General features: G+C 40.5%; 1 protein-coding gene across 10 annotated transcripts in view; it reads right to left on the reverse strand.

The window, feature by feature from the left end:
* Positions 1–14,474, reverse strand: part of ZBTB20 (zinc finger and BTB domain containing 20) — a 487,426-nt gene that overhangs the window by 348,228 nt on the left and 124,724 nt on the right. The gene's annotated exons all lie outside the window — the stretch shown is intronic.

The raw sequence follows: 14,474 nt of genomic DNA on the forward strand, positions 1-14,474 counted from the left end.
TCCACTGGTTATGGTCTCACCATGGGGAGACCCCAGAGCATCATGAGGGATCCCATGCCCAGGGAAAAAAGCTGGAGCCTGCCATAGCTTCTGGGCAGCGCAGGAAAGTGTCACTCAGACAGGTGGTTAGATGCACAAACCACCACCTGCTCCTGGATCTCTTCTCACTGTTTTCCCCAGCTGACTCTGGCCCTAACTGCTTTCAGCTGGCCAACGGCAGCTGCCCCGTACGGCTGCGAGCGAGATGGCTGCAGGCTGCTAGCAGGCGGAGGGGGGGAGCAGCAGCTGCGCACCCCTTCCCTGCCGCCTACCGCCCACAGTCCCCTCCTCTACTGGCCGCTCATCCCCTTAGAGGGGGACCCGATTTGGGCTTCTATTAAAATTCCCTAGTTTAGTCAAAAATCCCTTGGCTGCAGCACAGATGAGCTGCAGGAGGAGCGGGCACGACAAGCAGTGGCCTTGCCTGCAACTAGCAAAAATAAAGAGTACGCAGTAGATCCTTCACCACTAGCAGAAGCGATGGCTGTGCAGGACTCCGGGGTTGCAAGGGAGGGTGGGCAGAGCGTAGTCGGCTGGGGTACCTACGCTATGGATACACAGAGCAGACTGTAGTCCCCAGAACCGCCAATTTGGCACTAACATGTAATTTGTACTAAATAACGTTTCAGGAATTCAACACAAATAATGTAATAATAGCAATTAGACCCATTACCAAGCATAGCTGTATCAGACATGCAGTCCAGTCACTTCGCAGAAGGTAAAAAGCACTTGATGAAGGAATCTGCACTTTCACAAGCACTGGAGGTGTGCAGGTATATGGAATAATTGCATTCCTTGTGTATTAATGTTTGCATATAAGAAATGCATGCTGAGCTAGCATAACACCTCCTTCCTCAAATAATAACTAAGTTTCATACTGTGCCTGAAGTGCTCTTTATATAGTGCACAGAAATGGGTTATGTAAAGATTAGAGCTGTGAGAGTTGTTCACAACATAATTGAAAAATCTAGTAAAGAAGTCCAATTCCAGCCTAGGTTTCCCCAACACAAAACTTGGGCCAGCTTTACAGAAAGGTCTGTAGATTTTTGATAATTTTGATACTGAAATCATACCAATCTTGTACCCAGAAAGGGAAAGGAGAACAGAAGGAGAATAAGAAAAGAATAAAATGTCATGGAAAAAAGGAAAAATAAAGCAGTAGCAGTGAGATTATTTCACTTCTTCCTGTGCTACTGCCCTTCTTTCCCGTGGCAGAAACGGGGGAAACAGCCCCCAGCTTTCAGGGAATGCATCTTGTTATACTGGAGCCACTATGCGATGTGTGCAGCTAGGGGTGCTCAGATGCATTTGCATGTATGTGCATCGTTACTAGGAGATGACTAGATTTGGTACCAGGATAATATTTCACCATTGTGTGGTGTGTTCCCATCTGATGTTGCCTTTTCCCCAGTTTAAAAAAAAAAGAAACTAATAAAAAAGAAAATTAAAAAAGATACAATAATTGTTACTGCACACTCTAATGAATTATTGTGTTCAAGGTTCCTACAAAAAAAGTAATATTATACTCGGCTTATGTTTTAATTGATTTATTAATATTTTATCACAGGAATGTAATTTAAGCTCCTCATGATTTAGATCTCATAAACCTTTAGCATTTTGCAAATTCAAATTCCAATTTAAAGCCAGGGCGAGCAATTAACTTTTCTATCATCTTGTCAGGGGAGAAGGTTCGTGTTTAATTTGAGACAAAGTGACAGAAATATATATACACTGTATGTATTACTCCAATTTAATTTATGAGTCAGCACCATCCACCTTCCAAATGGAGATTTAATGGAAGGGGAGGAGGGAGTGGGGGGAAGACCCCGCTATCGTGGCACTTGCTGCGATATCTGCCCCAAATTCAGTATGAAAAAATGTCCCTGGCTTCTTGAGATACTGGGCTAGAATGATTACAGCTCTATTTTCAACCCTTTTGTTTTAATTTCTATTTACTCTTCGCTTCCTCATATAAAGGATGTTCTCTCAAATGTCAACTAGGAGTTTCCAGCCAGTGATGGACAGTTGACGCCACTGCAGGTTCTCCCCATAGCCTGTCCCAACCGCTCCGCTTCCTGCCCCCATCAGTCCCCCTGAAAGGCAGATAGCACACAAAGAAAGCTCCCCGTAGGGCTGCTATGACTTAATACCTGTGGGGTCAGATCCTGTAGTCCTCACTGATGCAGTGGTCTCCCTGAAGTCTGTGCAATGCTCGTTTGATTAAGGACAAAACAAAAGAAGATGGTGCTATTAAACTACCCTTGTTATTATCTCCCACTCAAAAGGACATTCCAACCTCTTTATGTGTAACGAAGGAAACCTGCAGCCTAAATTTGCATGGGCAAAAATTTGCATGAACAAAATAAACAGTTGGTTAGCATTTGCATGTGCTGTTTTAAGAAAGGAAGGGAAAGGCTAGTTTACGGTTACCTGCCAGAGATTTTCCAGATCTGCTGTTCCCACAACACAGCTAAGCACTGCACAGGAGTTAGCTCATGAGCTTAAAAGGTGGTCACTGAGAAGCTGCCCCACATATTACCTACTGGTCTTTACTGTTTCCCTAAGTACTTACATAAAGCAAGCTCTACTTCAGCTTTCTAGTGGAGAAGAGGTTTTTTTGACATGTGAGAACTTTACCATTACTGTTGATACTTCTTATAGCCCTTATGTATCAGAGGGGATTGTTTCAGAAAGGGATTACGGGCTCATTTCCAACACTTCTATACACAACCAAGCTGAATCTCAAGACTGCCAAAATCTTGATGCCACAGACTCAGGCCCAGACATTCCAAGTTACCAGAATAATCAGATCCTGTTCTGATTTACAGAGCTGTGACACACACACTGCAAACGCAGATCCAGCTCTACATCCAAACCTAGGTAAGGGTAATTGTAACTTGCAGTGTTCAACAAGCATGTTGGATGAAGCCAAGTCTGAAATATTCTTCCTCCTCGTGAATTCAAAGTTTTGGCCTTCATCTTCAAAACATTTGAAAATCAAAATTTCTTTGAGATAAACAAAAAATCTCCACCAGTTTAAATTAAATGAAATACTTTGTTCCAATAATTTCAGGCCATTTCATTGGAATTGTAAGGCACCTTTAGTGTAATTTTCTTTCTTTAGAAATAAAAAAGAATGTTCTTGTATTGAAAAATCACGATCTCTTTAAACAAACAAACAACATGTCTGTATATATATACACATATGTGTATTACACATATGTATATTATACAACTTATACATAAGTTCATCCAAAGCTTTTCTCCAAAACTCCCTTATGCAGCCTTGTATCAGCTTACAGTTAACCAGATTCAAGGTACAGTCGTGATAGAAAACCCAAGATGCAGAAGATCTCCGATATTAAGCCATACTTCACCCTAAATACACACCGGACTTAGAGCCAAACTTTAATATCTTCTTTCATGCCCTATTCATTTATGAACCTTCACTCTAATTCAGAGCCTTATCACTTTCTAAACTCAGGTAAAAAAGCTTTGCTGTCATGCATATTTTTAGACAAATTATAGCAGAGTGTCTTGCAATTTCCATTACTTTGTGGTGTCTGCACTGCTGATAGACACCAGCCCACATTGGCATCACTGCTGAGGTGTCCTAATACTTGTCTGAAAAATACTATTAACTGCACATCACAGGCATTTGAAGTGCACAAGAAAACCATAAACTTAATTACACTGGAGGACTAGTGTGATCTCACATGAAATTTGAGCTACTGTTATTAAAAATAGAGAGATTGCATTTACTTAATGCTTCTTACAGTAAACCAGTCAATTTTAAACTTTGAAGGTTGTATAATCAGACAAAACAATATTGGGGGGGAAGCAGCTGTCTGTGGAATTTACTAGTACAAGCATTTCACATGTCAAGCAGCAAAAACTTGTTTATTCTGCTAAAAAGAATATTCCTTGAATTACTATTGTATATGAGATAGGATAGCTATTCAGACTGCACAGCATAAAGACTTAGACTAAAATAATTTGCAGAAAAGACTGGTTGCCATTCAGCATTCTTTCTTACCCCACCTCCCAAAACCCCAACTCGTTCTGGACTTCAACCAGCTTTTAAATACTCAGATCTGTTCTTAATGCTGTTGTAGCCATTACATCTACTCGTCATACCTGGAACACTGCTTCCCTCTTCTATGTGCTACCCACTCCTAGAGGGTAAAGGAGAACTTTTGTTTTCTTCACTTTTCTTCTGTTATCCAAGATTTACCTGTCTGAGCCTATGGAGTTTACCTGGGGCGAAAAAAACCCAAACGAACACAGCCGGGGAAAAAGTGGATTGTGATTAAACTAGAAACATGAATCCATGGCACAGAGCGACATCCAGATTTTAGATACCGTGCTCAAGAGATGCTCATTGGAACGAGTCACATCCAGGGACACTCACTTCCCTATGGATACCCTTGCATTTGCCACGTCTCCATTAAGAGGGAGGGGTGTTCTCCACCAATGGTTGGGGGCAGGAAAGGGGGAATTAAAAAATTACCCAATCTCTCCCTTGCCCTCAGAGGGGCAGAAGAGCTATATTACACAATGCCATTAAACCATCCTTTTGCTTGCAGAAAAGCAAAACCATCCCCCTTCATTTTTCTTCCCATACCCACCAACCCCACCCCAGCCTCTTCAGTTTGAGGGACTTTGGTAAGGGAATGAGTGTACAAAGCAAGCTGCTTGCCAGTAAATTCTTGCCAAGCATGCCTATCTCATAAAAATCCAGAAGTTAAAAAAACTTTTCCAAGGGAAGAGTCTTAAATCTGCTCATGACATGAGCCTACCTTGGGATCGCACCAGCTGGCCTTGAGACAGGATGTTGAATCTTATTTCTGAACACTAAAATTTGCTTATTTAGATTTGAAAAAAATTTTGCTCTTTTTATCATCAAAGATATCTCCCAAGAGTGGTGGCTCCTACAGGAGTCTCAAATCTTATAATCTGTGCTGCCAGAGATTTTATGCAGGAATGTTTGCTGTTCACGCTGCATTATTTCAGACCTCCATGACTGACTTAGGAAAAAAAAATAAATCCTATCTTCCCCATTTTTGGGGAATTATCCATGCCTAAAACAGCATAATAATTTGCAAAAAAAACCCAAAACATCTTTTCAGATTAAACTGACTCACACCTGATTTTACCTACAGCTCCGCCTTCCAGCAAGCGATGTGCAGTCACTCCGGTTGGATAAAAGCACTACACCTTGTAACACACAAGGTAAAATTGTCTACTGATGAGTGCACTGATGCAGTTGTATCCTACCTAGGACCAAGTTCCCCTCAGTTCTGTCCTAGCCTGCATTATACTCATTTGAAAAGGTGAGATGAGCCTTTAGAGTGGGCATAAACGGGGGAAGAAATAATCTCCTTCCAGTCTTCTTGAAAGTCTGATGTTGCTACATAATCCTGCAAAATGTATGCCTGAAAATCAGTATGGTTTTCTCTCAAAAAAAACCCCAAGACCATAGTGACACCCTTCTGAAATTGGTAACTTAAGTGGACAATAAAAGAGATTAAAATCAGAAGCAGCAGAATAACCCTAGAGGCAGGGCCACTCTTTGTGAAAGGGCACTCTTCAAAAAGTAGCTTCAGAAGCACACCTACAGAATTCATACACCACTTCATTTAACGTTCCTCTTCATGTTTGCCCAGGTTCACGTCAAGGGTACGGCAACCCAAGGTGTTTCCACAGCAAACTTTCAAGTCCGCTGCAATTTTCCCTTTCAAATTCAATACAGTAAAATGAAATGAAGCAAAATGAAACAATCTTTATATACCAGTTCAGCTAGCATTCCCTAGCCCTCATTGTGCTGCATCTCTCATCAGCTCTCATTTACTCAGACAAGACAGAAAAGATTTGCAGATCCTATTACATTTTCCCACCCTATTTCCCATTCTGTGTGTAATTTTTTCCTTCAAATAATACTGATTGTGTCAACTGGAGAGAAAAAAAAAAAGAGAGAGAGAAAGAAAGAAAGAAACAAGCACTCTTTGTGTTCTTGCCGTAGTAATAAAATATGAAAAGAAGAATTCACGAGAAAACAGCTGAATTCCCAGTGCTTAGAAAACGGACCTGGCTACAGACAGACACATTCTACTAAGAGCAGTATCTCCAACTAAACTGTCAAAGTGTCAGAAAGAGTTGTGTGCACTTTTGTCAATGAATAGTGTGGAACATAGTGCACTTCCTACCAACTGAAAGTCAAAATCCTGGAAATTGCTATTTTATGGGGAAGAAAAAAAAAAAAAAACAAAACCCACACACACAAAAAAACCCACCATGAAAAAAAGAGTCTTTTGTATACCAGCAAAGTGATGAGTACGAAGGCAAGACCAGGGTTGTCTGTTAATACTTGTACTGACTTTATTTCTTCTTTAAAGGAAAACGAACAGAATGTTTTAAAAGGTAGAAATAGTGAAGGGTTAAAAAGGAGTAAGTGAACTGGTAAGAGAAAGCAGAAATAGTAGCTTTCTTTGTAACCCACCTGAAGATGTCTGATTTTACAAGCAACTCAATTCAAGCACATTTTTTGCTTTAAGCACGCACATGCTCTCACCGTAATCTTGAGAATAAGAGCACCCTTTCTTTTTCCGCTATCTCCTGCCTCATATATTAAACATTTTCCAGTGTTTGCAGTAAGTGAGGCAATTGATCTTAAAGAAAACAGCCTCTTACTAAAGAACCTCTATTCAACCTCAGACCAGTCCATTAGGTGTACTATGAGAAGAATGGTTCCCACAGAAAACAGCATGTGATCACATAATTAAAAATTGGAAAAGCACAGGGAAGTTGAATTAAGGCTGCTCTGTCAACTTTAATTCTAGTATTCATGAATTTGACTTCAGATAAGCAAAATATTCTTTCACCTTTTTTTAGTGTATTTAATTCCCTGGATTTTCAAATAGCCAAGTGAAAAAGAGAATCTACTACACACCAACATATCAGTCCTTTGTCGTCATCAACAGTACGGCAACCTTCAGGCCCACCAGACAGACCTCTGCCTTTTGAGTTTGTTAAGAAGCTGATATTGGCAGTAGGTCCTCCTTATTTTCACGGAACAGCTATCGTCGGGATGCACAAGTGAATGCACAAGAATAAAAAGAAAAAATACCTCCCTGCCACAAAGGTCATTCAGTTGATTTTCTTCAAAGCATTATTCCAAACCATGAAAGATGACGTTATCAGAATATTTTAGCATGGGCAAAATCAAATATTTTCCTCTAGCATCAGATTTATAAACAGCACACCCATAGCAGAAGAAGGTCTCCCCAAAAGTTATTTTTAAAGCTAATAAAACTACCAATGGTTAAAATTCAGTAAAACTTACAAGCAAATGAAAGAGGTTGTTGTAACAGTAACTGCAAGACAGTGAAACCTGCGTCTAATAAATGTAGATAACGTGCATCAGACAGAGCAAAAAGGAAAACACTAGGCAGGCTTTAAATAATTCGGAACATCAGAAACACGTAATTTTAACTTGCACAAACATGACAGCACAGGTTCAAGGAAAATTCTACCTAATAGGAGGAATGGTGACTGATTAAGCTGAACTCTTACTACATGTAACATTATGTTTAGGAAGCTACATCCATTCAGTTTGGTGGACGAAGAAGTAGTGCCTGCATCAGTTCCCAAAATCTTCTACACGCTCCCATCATCCTAGGGATTGAGATGCTGACAACAGTAAATGAAAAAGGGAAGATCTTGTTCAAAGACAAGGGAGAGAACTGTGAAACAGGAACAGAGGAGCAGGACGGGTCTCTGCCACCAGGCATTTTGTCATCTGTAACAACTTCAGTCACTTCCACCCGAGAGAAAACATGCATCATCCTCATCATCACCAAACAAACTGAAAGCTCAACAGACCTGTTTCTTAATTAGATGAAAAAGCTAAACTAACTTGATTCCTATCAGACAAGTCCTACATGGCTTTCTTCACGCACCTACCTGCGTTAATCTGGGCACGGAAGGTCCTGCTTAACTAAAGCTCCTGCCACCGCAGCCCTCTCTTCCACTGGGAGCACAAAGACTAATTCACGACTCTGGAAGGAGGAAAAAAACCCCACCCACTATTCATCTGGTTGTGCTCATAAAAAGCACTACCCTGACCATACTCCCAAAACTGCACCGCTCCTGCAAATGTATACATTACAAACACACAGGTCTGGAATTTACAGTCAACAAACAGCAACACAACCAACCACCAGAGAACGTATAAACACTCGTAGGAGCAAAAATACTCAGCCTGGCTGCACCACACACAGTGTTTATTTATCTCCCTTGCAGAAGATCAATGGGAGAAGACATTCAAAACAACTTTTTAAACAAAGTGTCACTTTGTGTTAGTTTATGTCAGTGGGGCTTCTTACAAGTACTTGTGTCACAGTAAGATATGGATGTGTTTAGATAGTTTTCTTGTTCCTTTACTCCAGTCATGGCAGCTGGGCACGAGCGAACAGAGAGCAGAAGGGCTGCTAGTCTGATCCAGTTACTGATTTAACATTTAGAGTCTTTGCAGCTCAAGAGAAAATTGCTGTGTATTTGTAACCTGAATGCAGGTCAGTAACTTTAAAAGGTCAGGCTGAACGTTTAAAATCTTTTTGTTATTAATTCCCCACCAGCTCCCAGTTCTGTGAATGCCAATGAGCAGACTCAGCTTCTACAGAGCTGAGCAGCAGTTAGCCTGCACCTCTGAAGACGAGGTCCTCAAGAAGATGCAGAAGAGGCTATGAAGCAATGACTTTCTGCCATAGAAGCAAATGAATACTCTATTCGCTTGAGACTTGCTTCTTAAAGCGCAGGAGGCACAGATTTCTTTACCGGGGTTTCTTCACTTGTTCCTAACCCATTAGCCTTATGTCAAGGCAACTGAGTTTTCTCCATCCACTTATTCCACTTTTTAGGAATACACAAACTATTTTGGTGATATCTTGCACTAATTTACACATTATCACAAGATTTGTTGATGCTTCTTAATAACACAGATAACTCCCCATAGTACACTGCACTTTTATAACTTCTTTAAACCAGAGATATCAAAGCACTTTGCAAACACTACATTTGCCTTACAAACATCCCTCCCCTCCCCCTTGCATTAGGTCCATATCATTACTTCCCCCCCGCCCCCCTCGACTTTACCATCGAGAAACACTAAAGCAGAGCAACATAATGCAATTTAGAAGGGTTACAAAGAGAGCAGCAGAAACAGGAGCAAAATGCAAGCTTTCTGACTTTCCAGCTCCCCAATTCATCAGAAGGCCAGCCATCTGACATGGTGAAATTCAACAGAGGTTATGATTATGTCTCAAGTAGATTTACACTTCTAACATGAAAATACAACCGTGTGTGGTTTATGCTATTAGCCTTTCAAGGGTCCTCTGACTCTACAACAGCTCTTAAATACTCAGGGGACTTTACTTCCACAGGAATAAACTCCCATTTGAAAACATGTGCACGATAGCAAAGAACATACCTAAAGCATCATAGTAATTTTCAAATTAATTCCCTTCTGATACAGTATGCCCAGCCTCCAAAAGATAGACGAATAATCCAGAATGCGTGTGATTGCCGCTTTGCTGTCAGAACAGCAATCTACGTAAAAATCTGCTCCCTGCAAGGCTGTGTGATGCCAAAGGATCACATGAGGAACTTGGAGTTTTCCCCCCGTTTTGGTAGGTCATACACACTCTCCTATTTTATCTCATCAAACAGCTGATGAGGGAGGACTGGAGTGCACTGAAAGAGCAAAGCACTGGAGCCACTAGCAATAAATGAAAGCAAAATAGTAAATCTATGGAAGTAGTCTGGTTGTAGAGTGGACTACTTCAAGTCAGATTCAGGTCTGAGGCAAACAGATCAAGTTCTTCTGGAGCAGCACCCAGAGGCAGCGATGACCTGATTCACCATCGGCTTATGGGAAGCCGCACGTTAACTTCAGAGGATTCTGATCAGACAGGAAAGCATTCAAAGTCTCAGGACACTGGTGTCTTGCGTATCTCCCTCTTGCTTAGAATATTTGCATCACATACTCTCCTGCTCCACATGTAAGGCACTAGACTCTATGGTGGACCATTCATATGTCTAGGTTCACATGTCTATCATCTAAGAATAGATGAGTATTTGTGACCACACATCTTGCAGTGAACTTGTTTCGAGGGGCAGTGTCTTGTGGAGCAGCTACAAAGCCAAGAAAGCACACTATTAATTTTCAGGCTGTGGTTTAAGCCATGCTTGCTTTATTTCCCACCATAAATGTATTTGAAAATTTGGCATGACTCCTCTTAAGTAAGCACCTTCAATGATTAATTTTTCAAGGAAAATTTCTCTTGCATTGTGGGTGCAGTAACCTTCTAGTACTGTGAACAGCCTTTTGTTTTAATGACTTCAAAAATCTCTTAAGATCCTTTACCCAAGACTTTTATGAGCAAGTAGCTCTCTGCTCTGGGAATGTCATCTCCATTACTAACTGAAAAAAGCAATGCTTATGTATCCCACACCAACACTGAAAGATAATCAAATAAGGAATATTGGTTAGATATTAGACACTGAGCACAGTAAGACACACACTGAATCTTCAGTAATTGTCAGAAGAACATAGCTTAGTGAAAACCGACCCCGTTTCACAGGAACACAAAATTCTAGTTTATAATTCAGCGCTAAAGAGGAAGAGGGAATGCAGCCTAACATACATTCCACTGAAAAGGCACCCTACCTTCTTACAGCTTGTAAAGGCATTACACTGAAAGAAACATGTTTTACGCACATGCAGTACCTTCAATCATACACACATATGATCAACTACCATTCACGTTAGATTATCAGTATCCTACTTACCAGATCTTTAAAATGTGACTCTATGTTAGATTGAGTAAACTCCCTTAATTTATGATTACTAGTTATGCATCCCAATTTATCAAGTGGGGGCAACTTGTACCCCACCCATTACAAGACTCCTCTACAATATATTTGCCCAGATCAGTGCACTCGAACTCCTACAGAAATTATCCAACAGCACGAGCTGGGCTGGAAAGAGAGTCTGCCTTGCTGTGAAAGAAGACATTACCCCACCAGAACTATCACCCTCATGGCTTGCTTTTTTTTTTTTTCTTCTTTATTTACTTTTTAATGGAAGTAAAAACCCCTGTCATCTCACCTACTCCTCTTTTAATACGGAACGACTGCCGTGACTACCCCCATCTAGAACCACCATTCACTGCCAGCACCTCTGCTCTCCTCGTGTGCTTAGAGAACAACTGATTAGCACTTTGCATAATTAACCTGATTAGCACTGTGCATAATCAAACTGATTAGCACTTTGCATAATTAAAAAGAAATAATAATAATAACAATAATAAGCAGTAGGTAATAGCAAAAACTGTTAGTCCCAATGCCTGTTCGTTAGCTCTAGGATTAGTTTAGTGCGGCATATTTTATTTCTTAAAACTATTTTTTTAAAGATGCATAAGCTCCTGAGAAAAGAGAAGTTAAAGAATTCTCATTTACTTTCAAGATCACTAGTGAAAATATTGGTTGTTCCACTACTACAACTTAGGATTTCTTGTGCCTCTCTCTGCTGCAGTTGAAGACATTGAGCAGGACGATACCTGACCAGATGGACCACTGGTCTGATTCCTACATCTGGCTACAGCACTGCTTTTGGATCCATTATCACAGGATGCAGAAACCTCACATCCTTTAATGAATACATCCTCACAATGTACTTCAAGGGTAGGAAAGCTGTATCATCATTATTGCCAAGATAGGCGAGGCAGTAAGATACATATCCTCAGAAGTACGTAGGCACGGAATTCTCTCCTGCCCTGAACAATTACTCCAGACCACAGGAAGCCTGGAATGGAACATGGAATTAATCAGATTCCTGCCCCTAAGCCTGCATCACTCTTCCCCCATTTGAGCGTCATTCGTGTTGTATGTATGTATGTTTTGCATCCTGCTCAAGAATGTGAGAGACAGCAGGTACTTCTTTGACTGCTAGCCTGTCCCACCTCCAGTGTAAATCTCCCAATTAGGGTTTCAGGATTAACAACCACCTCCCAAAAGCTGAAGAACCTGTGTAGCTAAGCCTAGCTCAACTGCAAACTGTGTGAAAGTATCCACATAAAATGTCTGCATCACTGGTGACTCAGTTCTAGGACATTCAATGCCAGACAGCCTAGAAGCGCAGTGCCCCAAGTGAGTGGGTAAACCACTAACACGTTCTGTTTACTAATGTGGCCTCATCCCACCTAGTCACCACTATACCCTGTGTTTCTCCTTACTGTATTAACCTCATCTCTCTCTAGCATCCTTATATTATAGCTCAGATTTTCTTTGCATTCCCTACAGAGCAATCTTCACCTTACATCTTATATTATACCTTCAAGAGCACCTGAAATGTTCGCTGCCAACCCTCCACCATGTCCCTCACAATGACCCTGCCCACATTTCCCACAGGGCAGCAGACAAACGTTGTGGCTTCTCTGCTGACTGCTCAGCCAGTATGGCTGGGACACTGAGCAACCGGGGAATCAGATCGTTCTGAGCGACCAGTCTGCCTGCCCTGCAGGTGACCAGCCAGGAATTGCTGCCTCCAGACTGCATGTGGCCCAGATGCAGCACATTGCATGCCCTAGAACGTATTCCCACTGTGATAGAGATTCTCTCATAAACGCTGTCTCATAAAATCAGCCAATGAGAAACCATGGGGGGAAAGAGCAATAAAAGAGAATCTTATCACCATTAACTGGAAATGTATTATTACCCATCCAAAGAATCCCTTCCAGCACCTCAAGTAAAGAACCCATACGAACAGCAAAGGGTGCAGAGCTAGTCGCTCATTTTACAAGTTGTTTAGTTTCAGAAGAAAAGTGTTGCTGTAGAGATTTTTCAAGTCCAAATGTTCCTGGGGAAGGTAGTTCCAGTAATTCTGGGAAGAAAGCCAATCCCTTGGCTTTATATGTAAATATTTAAACAACATTATTTTTATATACATATATTTTATACACATATACATATATGTCTTTAGACTTCCAGACTTGCAAAACTGCAACGGAAAAAATATGCCAGTCGATGTACAGCTATCGGCTCACCTGCCTGAACCATGATAACTGACTATCAGAAACAAAATACAACAATGACTTCAAAATATAATTGAGCCATGTCATCTACGTATATTAATCCACCCAAACAGAAGAGCTGAAAGAGCAGGACTACAGATTCTAACGTAGAGAGATTAAAGTCTTAAATTTTATCTCCTTAGAAGTGGCGAGAATATAAGGTTCATCAATTTTAAATCTTTCAAAGCCTAAATGGATGCCGAGTGCTCCATCCACAGGTGTGGGATCTCCACCTTTGGATGACACAAAGCTTCACATTTCTAGCATCTTAATATTTTGACACCTGACAGTAAGGCTGTGACTTCATCGTGTTTAGAAAGGTCACTGCTGTTTTAGGCTTGAATCAGGTCCATACCTCAAAAGGTATTACTTGGTAGAAAATGCAAGTGAAAGGATGGAAACATATCTCGCTCTGAGATTTAGTGAATAAATAAAATGTGAAGAAATAAAAAAGCTTTAAAATTGTTGAGGAGAGGGTCGATAAAATGGAGGAAGATGATTTAGTGAGCAGAAGGTATCCAGTCAGAGCACATGATGAATAAATCAATCCATGAAAATAAAATTTACCACGTGGGTTCCACCTGTATATACTCAGTAAGCAAAAAAACCACACCTTAATGTGAAGTACATGCATGTAAATTTATAGCTGTATGATTTAAAGAATATTTATGAATATAGTATTTACATGTCTGTTCAAGTATGTATATACAGCACAGCCAGTGTGAGTTTTAAGAAAAGATCACAGAAGTGTATGTACATATACTTAAGAAACGTGCAGAAAAAAGGACCAAGACTAGGGCAAGTCTTTTAGAAAATATTTTAATGGCTTTATAAAAAGCCCTCACCCAAAGTTTGAGAGGTTTTTGCAATCTTACATTTTTCTATTGCAAAATACACCTGCTTTCTCTTCTTTCTTCCCCCCCCCAAACTAAATATTTCTTCCATCTAATGACTCTCTTTATTAGACAGCATCTAATTTGCATACATTTACATACAATTTAACTGCTAGCTTGTGAGAACAAAGAAATGGCTCTGTATTGTACTGAAGGACAATACTCAGAAAAGGAAGGTATAAAAACCAGCTAGCTCTGTGGCTGTGTATTCTCTTTGTTTCAGAAATACCAGGATTTTTAAACACACCACTTAAAGGGTGAAAAAGATTATTTCATCAAACAATGAAAAAAGATACAGTGCAGCTCCCTTTTAACACATTCTCTCTCTGGCCTGGTTAATGGGATTTAAGGGTCCAAGATTTCTTTGCTTTCTTCTATTTCCTTTATTAGAACTGATGGATTTAATTCTGTC

Source organism: Chroicocephalus ridibundus, chromosome 1 (assembly GCF_963924245.1).
Source record: "Chroicocephalus ridibundus chromosome 1, bChrRid1.1, whole genome shotgun sequence".
NCBI lineage: Eukaryota > Metazoa > Chordata > Aves > Charadriiformes > Laridae > Chroicocephalus > Chroicocephalus ridibundus.